This window comes from Lutra lutra, chromosome 4, assembly GCF_902655055.1.
Source record: "Lutra lutra chromosome 4, mLutLut1.2, whole genome shotgun sequence".
NCBI classification, from domain to species: domain Eukaryota; kingdom Metazoa; phylum Chordata; class Mammalia; order Carnivora; family Mustelidae; genus Lutra; species Lutra lutra.
Window position 1 is genome coordinate 36,080,506 of NC_062281.1, and position 11,794 is coordinate 36,092,299.

Consider the following 11,794-nt stretch of genomic DNA (forward strand, 5'->3'; position numbering starts at 1 on the left):
ATTTGACAGAGAGAGATCACAAGTAGACGGAGAGGCAGGAAGAGAGAGAGAGAGAGGGAAGCAGGCTTCTTGCTGAGCAGAGAGCCCGATGCGGGACTCGATCCCAGGACTCTGAGATCATGACCTGAGCCGAAGGCAGCGGCTTAACCCACTGAGCCACCCAGGCCCCCCCACACTCTGACTTTTGAATCAGCATATTCAGGGTTAGGGTTTAGACACCTGTTTTGTCAGCTGTCCAGGTGATTCCCATCCAGCCCTGAGTTTGAAAAACTTCAGCAGATATTATAAACATTTGGAACATGAAGATATAAGCTCAAGGCTGTGAATAACACACATACACACACACACACACACACACACACCTACATCACTGCTGCTCACACAGTTTTTTTTTTTTTATTAACGTGTAATGTATTATTTGTTTCAGGGGTACAAGTCTGTGAATCATCGGTCTTACACACTTCACAGCACTCACCATAGCACACACCCTCCCCAATGTCCATCTCCCAGCCACCCCATCCCTCCCATCCCCCTCCCCTCCAGCAACCTTCAGTTTGTTTCCTGAGATTAAGAGTCTCTTATGGTTTGTCTCCCTGTCTGGTTTCATCTTGTTTCATTTTTCCCTTCCTTCTCCTGTGCTCCTCTGTCTTATTTCTCAAATTCCTCATATCAGTGAGATCATATGATAATTGTCTTTCTCTGATTGACTTATTTCAGTTGCTGCTCACACACTGTTATCTTAATCTTGGCATATTTTCAAATAGTCCTATAAAATAAGGAAATTGGATTAAAGAAATGGTTTTTCAGTGTTTATCTGAGTCTCTCAGAGCCGGTGGGATGGTGGTCTCTGGGCCATCCACTCAACTAATTTGGTAAATTTATTTTTATAATATTACATTTGAATGCTTGAGAAGCATTTGAAAACCCTGGCTTGAGATGATGCAAGATTTCCTCTTGTTCAAATGTCTTATGGCGCCGTGTGTACGGGTGTCAATTACACTGATTCGGTATGTATGGGATCTATATTTGTAGCTTACATAGATGCATATTTTGTTTATTTCAAAATATTAGCATTAACTTATGGCCGGAGGTGCTATTTTTCCACTACCTGTCCTTTGTGGTACAGCCAAAGGGACGTGCCCATGAACCTTTCTGTCCTGAACGCATGTGTGATTTTTCAGAATGGCAGTCACTCCTTGGCAGCACGGCCTTAATGGCTTTATCTCCTGCTGCTGTTTTGAACACAAAGCATTTGCAGAAAGTGTCATTGTACATCTCCTTGCATTATCTCACGTGCCTGAGCTGTCCGTATATACATTAAGCTATTAAATATTTTAAAATGGAGAGGCTGTGGTTCAGCAGGCAGGCTCACAGTTGTTCTAATCCTGTTTCTGAATGTGATTTACAAATCCAACATCTTGGGTGATCGCCCATCATTTTTGTGTTTGCATTTCCTTATGTATTGAAAACCGTAATTGTATATTGCCTCCAATATCACATGTAGTGGCTATAGAATTTCAACATGGTAGAGAGTTGGGGGCAGTAATCTTATTGCTGGGGCTGGGGAGTGAGATCGGATTTACTTGTCTTGAAAGTTAATTTGTAAAGGAAGCACACATTGTTTTTGTTAGTTTATCAAAATCCGTAAAATTATCCAAATTTTCCAAAGAAAAATCTTCCAAAGATGCTTTTATTTACAGGATGCAGAAAATTGATAAAATGGTGATGAATTATATCAAAGAACACTCTTTTAAAAAATATTTGAGTTGGCTATGGGGGGAAATTGGGGCAGGGAGGACCAAAGTTCTTGCCCCCGCCACTTCTTGATATGCTTCTGAGTGAACCCGGCATATTGTGAAGATAATAAGCCAATGGAAGAATTGAGCAAGTGCATGAATGGGAGGATTATCAAGCTGGTAGCATTCAGATTTCCTTAAGGCTCTTTTTTTTTTTTTTTAAGATATTTATTTATTTGACAGAGATCACAAGCAGGCAGAAAGGCAGGCAGAGAAAGAGGGAGAAGCCGACTCCCCACTGAGCAGAGGACCCGATGTGGGGCTCGATCCCAGGACCCTGAGATCATGACCTGAGCTGAAGGCAGAGGCTTTAACCCACTGAGCCACCCAGGTACCCCTTCCTTAAGGCTCTTTAGAGAAGAAGCAGTCTTTGGTTCATCACTGTGTCCCTAGCTCCTTACACCCAGTGCAGTGCCTGTCTTTTAGTAGTGATAAAATACTTGAAGCGCAGATAAATGTGTAACTCAGATGTCACCTGGGGTCACTTGTTCTTTTGGATATACATAAAATGGACTTGAATTCCATCCCAGGTATTCTAAAATCCTGGAGGCTTATGGTCTCATGGCCCACTCTTGCTCTGATTTCTGGTTGCTCCTGAGCTCATGTGGTTCATCTGTTCTCCTCTGTCTGCTCTGTATGGACCCACATGTAGTTTCTTACCCCTTTTCCTTGGTTTCCCCAAACAATTCTCAAACCTGGCATTTGTGGGCAGTAGACTTCTCTTAAGTGTTCAAAGATACCAGTTGGGGGCTATTAACACATAGATAATTTATTAATTTATTTTATTTTAAGATTTATTTATTTATTTGACAGAGAGAGAGAGTGAGAGAGACAGAAACAGAGAGCAAGCAGGGGAAATGACAGGCAGAGGAGAAGCAGGCTCCCCACTGAGCAAGAAGCCTGATGCAGGGCTTGATCCCAGGACCCTGGGATCATGACCTGAGCCAAAGGCTAAGCCACCCAGGCACCCCACACATAGATATTTTAGGATAAAATATTAGTTTTGTTCTTAGAAATTCTCCTGGGGGGAAAATACTTCCCATCCCTTAAGTGTGGGCTACAACATGATGACTTCCTTCCAAGGAGGACAGTATGGAAATGTAGGTGAAGAATAACTTTATAGTGGAGAAACCTGACAAATACAACTTCAGCCAGGTGGTCAAGGTCAACATCGACAGTCATAAAACATTGATAGTATGTGGTACGTTTTCATCTCTTTGATCATCCTCTCTAAACCCTATAACCCCAGTCTAATCATGACAAAACATCAGACAAATCACAGTAGAGGGCCGTCTTAGAATATATCTGACCAGTATTCCTCAAAACTGTCAAGGTCATGCAAAACGAGGAAAGTCTAAGAAACTGTCATAGCCAAGAGGAGCTTAAGGAGACATAACAACTCAATGTAAAGTGTTAGCTGGAGCAGAAAAGGGGCATGAAGTAAAAACCTACGGAAATCTTAATAAATTATGGGCTTGAGTTAATAATAATGGAGTAATGCTGGTTAATTCACTGTAACAAATGAACCATACTAATATAAGATATTAATAACAGGGGTACAGTATATATATAAATCTTCAATTTTTATGCATCTAAAATTATACTATTTTTTTAAAGATTTTATTTATTTATTTGACAGAGAGAGATCACAAGTAAGCAGAGAGGCAGGCAGAGAGTGGGGGGGGGAAGCAGGCTCCCCGCTGAGCAGAGAGCCCGACGTGGGGCTCAATCCCAGGACCCTGAGATCATGACCTGAGCCAAAGGCAGAGGCTTTAACCCACTGAGCCACCCAGGCGCCCCTATGCATTAAAATTATTCTAAAAAATAAAGTCTAATATTAATAATAATTTTAAAAGTCCCTAGTCACATATCTGGAACAGAAAGCTCTCTCTGCCAATTTTCTTTCTTATAGTCCTGGTTAGGTGCTGGCCCTGGCCTCCTGCCCCACCACATCACTGCCCCTCTCTTCCTCAAACCTCTCCTGCTTTGGGGCACCTCTAAATTTTGTCTCCCTCCCCTATCATCAGTAACTTCTTTCATGGAGCGCTTTGGGAGTTCTTTGTTCCGCCCTAGCTCACCCAGTTGCTCTTGAAGTTATCATTGTTTCTTGCCTGTGCCAGTCACCAAGCAAACTGACTGAGAGGTGGTGGCTAGTGCTGATTCTGATTACTAGCACTAACACTGATCACTACAAAGTACATGGGGGTTCTGGGGTCACAGTGTTTCCCAGTGTGGTCTAGCTCAGGACTGCTGACTTGTACTGGGGAGTCCATGTTCATTATGGAGAAAAGGGTTTGCTCTTCTTTCAAGACTTTTTCTCAGTATTAATTACATGTGCTTTCCTCCAAAACTTAACACTGAAATACTTCTAAACTGAGTAGGTTGGGAAAAAACACTGGGGATGCTTGAAAAATGTGCTTAGCGCTGAATGCTCTGGAAAGAAAATGAATTCAGTGAGTAGCAGATTTCACATTAGCTTTCAAAGTTCATTGTTCCTGCAGAAGTTCTTTTCAGGTTGCAAAGTAGGTTCTGATCCATGTTATTCTTCTCAACTCCATGCCAAGGAAAAGAAGAGAAAAAAAGGGAATGGATATTTAACCCCACATTACTGGAGCAGTCCCTTGGTAATCTCATTTCATTCCTATGACATTTTGAAGTCGATAGTTTTGTCCCAGTTGTAGATGAGGAAGCTGAGGTGAATGAACTCCATGTGGTGGTTAGTGCAGCCCATGAGTGGGCCCCAGTCTAGAGCCCAGGGCTGCCTGACTCCTAATCCTGGCCTCTTCTCACTGTGCTGTCTCCTGACACTGCCCTCCATCAGCCTTGCCATCTCTGTCCCTGGAAGTGCTTGATCCTGTTCGGGTCCCTGGCTTGTGTTTTCATTGTTGCCAGTGCTCTACAGAAATTAAAGTTTTACTTTGCACGTGGGTTTTTGTCCTCAGCAGCATTTTCCTCTTCGTTACATGAATCAGTGGATTCCTGCTGGGGATTCTATGAGAATACCTTGGAAAGGTTATTTGGATCTGAGTATCTTCCCTAAGGGTCCTCTCTCCCAAGTACAGAAGATGGAATGGCTGTCTTCTGGCCCAACTACATAGTTTCTCATACCATTTCTAACTTTCTCATACATGGCACCTAGAAGATGAAGGGGAAGGGGAGCATAATGGGAATTAGGTCAGCAGCCAGGTGGAGAAGAATAGAGGGAAGAGGCCAGATCAGTTGTCTGGGGTCTTAATCTTTCATTCAGCCATCTAAGTAAACAACTTGATGGAGACAAGCCTTTGATTGGTGCCCACTGTGGGTCCAGTACCACTGTGACCTTTGTATTCTCAGGAAAGGGGCAATGTTGCAAAGACAGGGGAAGTTAAAGACCATGATAGACACCAAAGCCTTATGCTTTGTATCTTTAGAACACTTCAGGGCAATGACCTCAGCAGGGGGAGAAATTTAACACTATAACAGGCACAGTTGATACCACATGGAGGATTTATGAATGTCTTCTGAATTAAAAAGCAAAAAACATGTCCATCAACAGATGAATGGATAAAGAAGATGTGGTATATATATATATAATGGAATACTATGCAGCCTTCAAAAGAAATGAAATCTTCCCATTTGGGATGATGTGGATGGAACTAGAGGGTATTATGCTTAGCGAAATAAGTCAATCAGAGAAAGACAACTATCATATGATTTCCCTGATATGAGGAAGTGGAGATATGCAACATGGGGGGCTTGGGGGGTAGGAAAAGAATAAATGAAACAAGATGGGATTGGGAGGGAGACAAACCATCAAAGATTCTTAATCTCACAAAACAAATTGAAGGTTGCTGGGGGTCAGGGGGTCTGGAGAGGGTGGTGGGGTCATGGACATTGGGGAGGGTGTGTGCTATGGTGAGTGCTGTGAAGTGTGTAAACCTGGCGATTCACAGACCTGTACCCTTGGGGCTAAAAATACATTATATGTTTATAAAAAAATAAAAAATATTTTTTAAAAAAAGCAAAAAACAAAAGCATAAGCCTAATACAACAATGACAGAAGTAGAATTCTGTAATATGCCTTCTTAAGAAGAGCTGGGTTTATGTTATACCACATGTCAAGTTTTAGCCCTGAAACTTAACCACTATATGGAGTAACGTAGTGCTAAAATATGGTTATCTTGTAAAACTATTTGGGGGCAGATAGAGCTTTACTGGTTGGGGCCACACCAACTCTGCAAAATGCTCAGTCTCTTTGAATGGTGGAAATCTCTCCTCTCGGAGGGGCCAGGCAGTAGCGGTGATGGGAAGTTTGCAAGGAAAAAATTCATTATTACAATACAGTTACAGTGCAATACAGTAATGCAGTGAAAGAATCCATGTGACTAAAAAAAGCTTGGAAAGAAAAGTAGAAGTCAACAGAAGCAGTTTGAATAAATGAACCAAACTCCATATTCCTTGTTAAGAATAAGTAATAAGGGGCGCCTGGGTGGCTCAGTGGGTTAAAGCCTCTGCCTTTGGCTCAGGTCATGATCCCACGGTCCTGGGATCGAGCCCCGCATCGGGCTCTCTGCTCCGTGGAGAGCCTGCTTCCTCCTCTCTCTGCCTGCCTCCCTGCCTACTTGTGATCTGTCAAATAAATAAATAAAATCTTAAAAAAAAAAAAGAATAAGTAATAAGAGTCATACAGAAGGCTGTTATCACCTGCATTCTCAGTATCTGCAGAGTACAGGCAGAAATAAATAGGGACTCCTGCTTGGGGACGGTTTGTGTTAGCTAAATTACCTAGGAGAAAAACTGATTGGAAAAATAAAGCTAATACGAAATAAGTTGGAGGCAAGGTGCTTAATGTTTATAATTGTATTTGTTTATTTACTTATTATTGACATACTGTCATTATTCTGATAGCATGTCAGGAGCTGTATCTCAGTGGCTAAGTCAAATAATTGATGCTTTATTATCTATAAACACACACGTGTAATTAGATTTATTTCTGCTTTGTACATTTCCCAGACCTGAAATAAAACTAAGAGCTTGAACCTATTTATCCTACAGAAGGTTGAAAGTGATACAGTATTAGGTTGAATCATATGAAATTGCTGTTTTTTAAGTCAAAAGATGTCAGATAGCAGCATTTCATCTGATTTAATATAATTTGCGAAAGGGCTTGGTAAATTCTAGATGGGTCACAAAATGTAATGAAATATCATCCATTAACTGGTGGTAGTTATCGAGGGTGAAGCTTCACATCGGAAGAAATTAAAAAAGTTCTTCTTTGATTTATCTTAAAACAAGGGGTGTTTGTTTGTTTGCTTTTGCCAAGTGGAAGTGGTCCTGGGCTGTCGTGGGGGGGCTCAGTGGGCCCAGCCAGGAGTCAGGATACCTGGGTTCAAAGAGATGATAATTAGTGTAATTAATACCTTCCCCCAACCTATAGCTCTCAGTCAAATGCAAGAAGTATTGAAGGGCTTTGGGAAGTGAGTTTATGGTAGCTAACATCGTGTCATCACCACGGCTAAGTGTGGGGGATTTTGACTGAGGCTGCTCAGAGCCAGGAGGATGGACTCTCCAGTAGGAGAAACCACGCAGGCTTCTCTGTCCACCCTGAGCCCTGTATCCGCAGCTAACGCAGGTGGGGGCTTTCTCCCCTTCGTGTGAGAATAGGCCTGCCGAGCTTGATTTAGATAAAAATGAAGACATCATTTGGATGGCACCATATTATTTTTTTTTAATTAAAAATATCTCTAGCTGTGTGCTGAGAACAGCAAGGAACAAATGGTTCTGCATGTCACCAGATCTAAGGGAGACAGGTGGTGTTCAGCTTTGCCCTGGGTGCTTTCCTCACATGCAGAGAACACCGACGTTGCCAGATTCCAAGGTGGTTTAAATGACTGAGCCAATGGAAGCTCCCACCTGCTTTTTTTTCCTCTTGTGAACCTAGGAGAATCCCAGCACAGAGTGTCCTGCACTGTATTCCAGAAACAGCCTGGGGTCTGCAGGGATACTTACACTGCATTTTGCTAGCAGGTGTTTTTCACTTGAGGCCATGGAGCTTTAAGCAAGCTGCTTTAGGAACAGGCTCATCGGTTCTGTTGACATTTTGGGGTTTTGCTGAGATTTTATTTGGAGGCAGAACATCACTGATGGGGTTTGAAGGCACAATATAGAAAGCACATGCATGCCATTTGGATTAGCATTTTGTGTTTTAGTTTTGTTTTTCTTTGTTGTACATGAGGAAGGTGTGGAGGGGTAGGAGGGTGTGTGGGGAGTGGGGAAGGAAACTCTGAGCACTTTCTTTGTGCCAGATTATTGTGCATGTGTACTATCATGTGTCCCACACACATGCGTCAATTACATCACACGCTATTCATGGCACCCTGAGAGCCAGGTGGCATTATGATTCATATGACAGATGAAAAGACTGAGCTTCAGCAGCGAAGAACTCCAGGCAGTTCGATGGTCTCCATCACTGACTTCAAAGAGTTGACCTTTGTTTACCATAACTTAGTCCTAGATGGCTAAAACTGCAGCAGGGGGAAAAAATCTATTAGCCACAAAAATTACGTATTGATCTCCTTGTTGGATCCAGAAAGGTTGTTGTGAGATACAGGGGGCCTGGTGAAGTGGAACTTAAGTCTATGTATTTTTTTCCTTTTAAGCAAGTCAAACTGCCATTTGAGGTTATTAACTATTTCTCCTTCCAGCTTTTGTGATTTCCTTGTCTGGGAGCAATCTGTCTTTATTCTGGGAAGTCCCACATCATGGGTGGGGGGCTTTAGTAGATATAAAGCAAATACCCACCCACTACTCCTTGAATATAACAGGAGAATTTGGGGCTTCGAGAAAACTGGCTTGGAGCTCTGTGGATGGATAGATGTGGTTGTAAGTTCTCCAAAACTCATTATTATGCAGAACAGAAAGTTTCCTGGGCAGAGTGCTGGACAGATTTGCATAAGGCCTCTTAAGGGGCAACCTTCCATATTGTATTTCCCTTTGAGGATCTAACCCTTTCTCTTGGCTAGTGATGTGGATTCCATACTAAGTTGGAGATATTAGAAGGGAGGTTCTGATGTTAAAATTCCTCTGAATAACCTGCCTTGGCAGAGGGGTCTGACCGGAAAATATCTGTGTGTATGCATGTGTGCATTTGTGTGTGTAAATTGTAAGCGCTGTACCCACAAGCAGCTCTAATGCTGGGACCCCAGGCCTGTTTTGGAGTGGAGTGTCCAAGAGAGTGAGGGTGGGAGCGAATCCTCACCTCAAGTTGTCTTACTGGCTGTGGAGTGGGCCTCGATTTCACAGCCTTGCTGGCATTGATAAACCTGGTTCTGGACCACCCACCAGTTGGCAGGCCCTGGTGCTGGAGTGAGTGGGCTTTTAGCAGCATCACTGTGGGCTGTCTATAGTAGCGATAAATGGGGAACTTCAAAGAGCCAATCCAAATTTTGACCTCCTCCTTGGCAAAGAGAAAGTAATCATATCTGACTGCTTGGATTTAAGAGTGGTCCCTAGGATTGTCACCCCATATAGGCAGGGGTTCTTCAAGAAGATGGACCTCTCCAAAAGAGGAAGCAGGCCTGTAGTTGTATTGTTTTCACCTCTGAAGGTACGGAAGAAGCACTTTGGTGTTTCCAAATAAATGTCTTTGAATTTCTTAACCCTGTTTGCTCTCCTCCTCTTGGAGAAATGGGAATTCAGCACAGTGCTTCAGTAGTCTCTATTGTGGTTTATAACACTGTGCATGGATCCCTGGCAAAGCTTAAAAATTTTAAGTTCATACCATAAGTAAGCACTACGTGATCACCAACAGATAAATAAGAAGTAGAAATAATTAGGATTTAGTTTGTTCCAGAAATATTCAGCAGCGGTTTACCAAGCTCTAGCTCTCTTTATCAAGTGTTCCAACTGCTTCTTATCATAGATATGTTATTGTATACTACTGAACACATATGTTCTATAAAATTAGGATCATGTAGTATATATTATTTTGTTTCCTAATTTGCTTTCCCATGTCACAGTATTTAGGGTTATTAAATATTTTTCAAAAGTGTGACTTCAAGTGGGTGTGTTGTATTCTCTTGTACAAATGTGCCATAATTTATTTAACCAAATTTTAGAAACATTGGCTAACTTCACCATGAAAAATAATGCTATGATAAACATCCTTACTTGGGAATTTCTGTGACCATCTCTGATTATTCTTTAAGGTAGGCTCCCAAATCTGAAATGTCTGGATCAGAAAGCAGTTTTAAGCCTCTTCATACTTATGTCAAACAGTTCTAAATGAGAATGGTTTAGCACATTGTTTTGTTTTGTTTTAAAGATTTTATTCATTTATATGAAAGACAGGGAAAGAGAGAGAGCAGGAATGGGGGTGGGCATGGGAGAGGGAGAAGTAGACTGCCTGCTAAGCAGGGAGTCCCCTGCAGGGCTCACCCCAGTTCCCTGAGATCACGACCTGAGCCAAAGGGAGACATTTAACCGACTGAGCTATGCAGGCACCCCGGTTTAGCATTCTTGTCAGCAGGTTTACTAACCTTTAAAAAATGGTTTACTAAGTTGATTTGTAAAATATGAGGAAAAACTTCCCCCTTTTAATTTTGATTGCTACTGTCAAACTATTTTATTATACTGATAATTTATATTTTGTGAATTGTCTAATCTTACTTTATTTCTTCCATCAGAGAATTTATTTTTCATTATTTCATTATTTGCAAGAGTTCTTTATATCCCAGAGATATTGTCTCGTTGTCACAATCATTTCAAATATTTTCTCAGTTTTACACTGTTTATTGACATACAGAAGCTTTAATTTTCACATAGTCAGATCTATCCTTTATGATGTTTTTCCTTTTATTAAATAATGAGTATTAATAATGATGTGAGAATAACAGCATACCATTATTATTCTTTACAGATCAGGCAACTGAAAATCTTCTTAAAAAAACAAATGTTTTTACTTTTGACCTACTGTTGTTCTTTTATTATGCTGTAGAGGAAATGAATTTTACTAATATACTCTTGAGGAAACCTTTGGAAGCATTCTTGTTCATGTCAAAATATTTTCTGTTTTTATGAAATTTTAAAAATAGGTCCCCATTCTTTTTCTTGTAGGACTCTCCTTTTCTTCTTTCAAAATTAGTCGAGTCCTTGACTGTCCTTATGAATAATTTGGATTTTTATTAATGTCAAGATATTTAGATAAGTGTTTTGATGTTTTCATATGGTATTTGTGACAGAGATTGGCTGCTCACCAAGCTTCTGTCTTCTTTCTCCTGATCACACAGCTAACTATATTTCTCAGGTATGTGTTTTTAGTCAGGTATGGTGTATCACTGGGTTATGGTCAGTGGAATGGCAGCAGGAGTGATGTCAACTAGACGTGGTCCGTAACGACACCTTTTACTAGAGTCTCCATGTCTTTTTTGTTTCCATGGTAGTTTTGGAAGCCAGATGTTGAAGTTGGTGGAGCCATGAGAGGGAAAGATCCTGGATGATGAATCATAACCAATCAGAATCCTTTTATCTTTGTGAGGAAGAAATAAACTATTAGATTAAACCACTGAAATTTGGTAGCAGCAACTGGTGTCACCTTTACTAATATTAAATTCTTGGTGGTCAAGTTGGAGAAAATGTAGATTTGTATTAGGTGGAAACACTCTGTACAAAAAATATAGATTAATGCAAGCCGATACCAATGTGTAGGGACATGTCTAGAGGTATGCTTTCAGGTCTGTCCTTTCTGTAGATAAGAAGTGGTAAGATGTCTGGAAACTGGAGAATAAAGTACTTAGAAGAGAGCCATGATCAAAATTTTCATATATCTCAAGGCCTTTTTGGGTGTGCTTTGAGAGAGGAGAATTATGACTAGTGACTAGAAATTACAAAAATATATATTTTAGGGGCTCCTGGGTGGCTCAGTGGGTTAAAAATATATATTTTAGCTCAACACAAAGAATTTAAAGTAATGGAAATGTACTGCCTCGGAAGGACATGAATTCCCATTCACTCTAAGAGAC

General features: G+C 41.0%; 1 protein-coding gene across 6 annotated transcripts in view; it reads left to right on the top strand.

Annotated features, from left to right (window-relative positions):
• Positions 1-11,794, top strand: part of NCALD (neurocalcin delta) — a 388,261-nt gene that overhangs the window by 164,927 nt on the left and 211,540 nt on the right. The window lies entirely within an intron of this gene.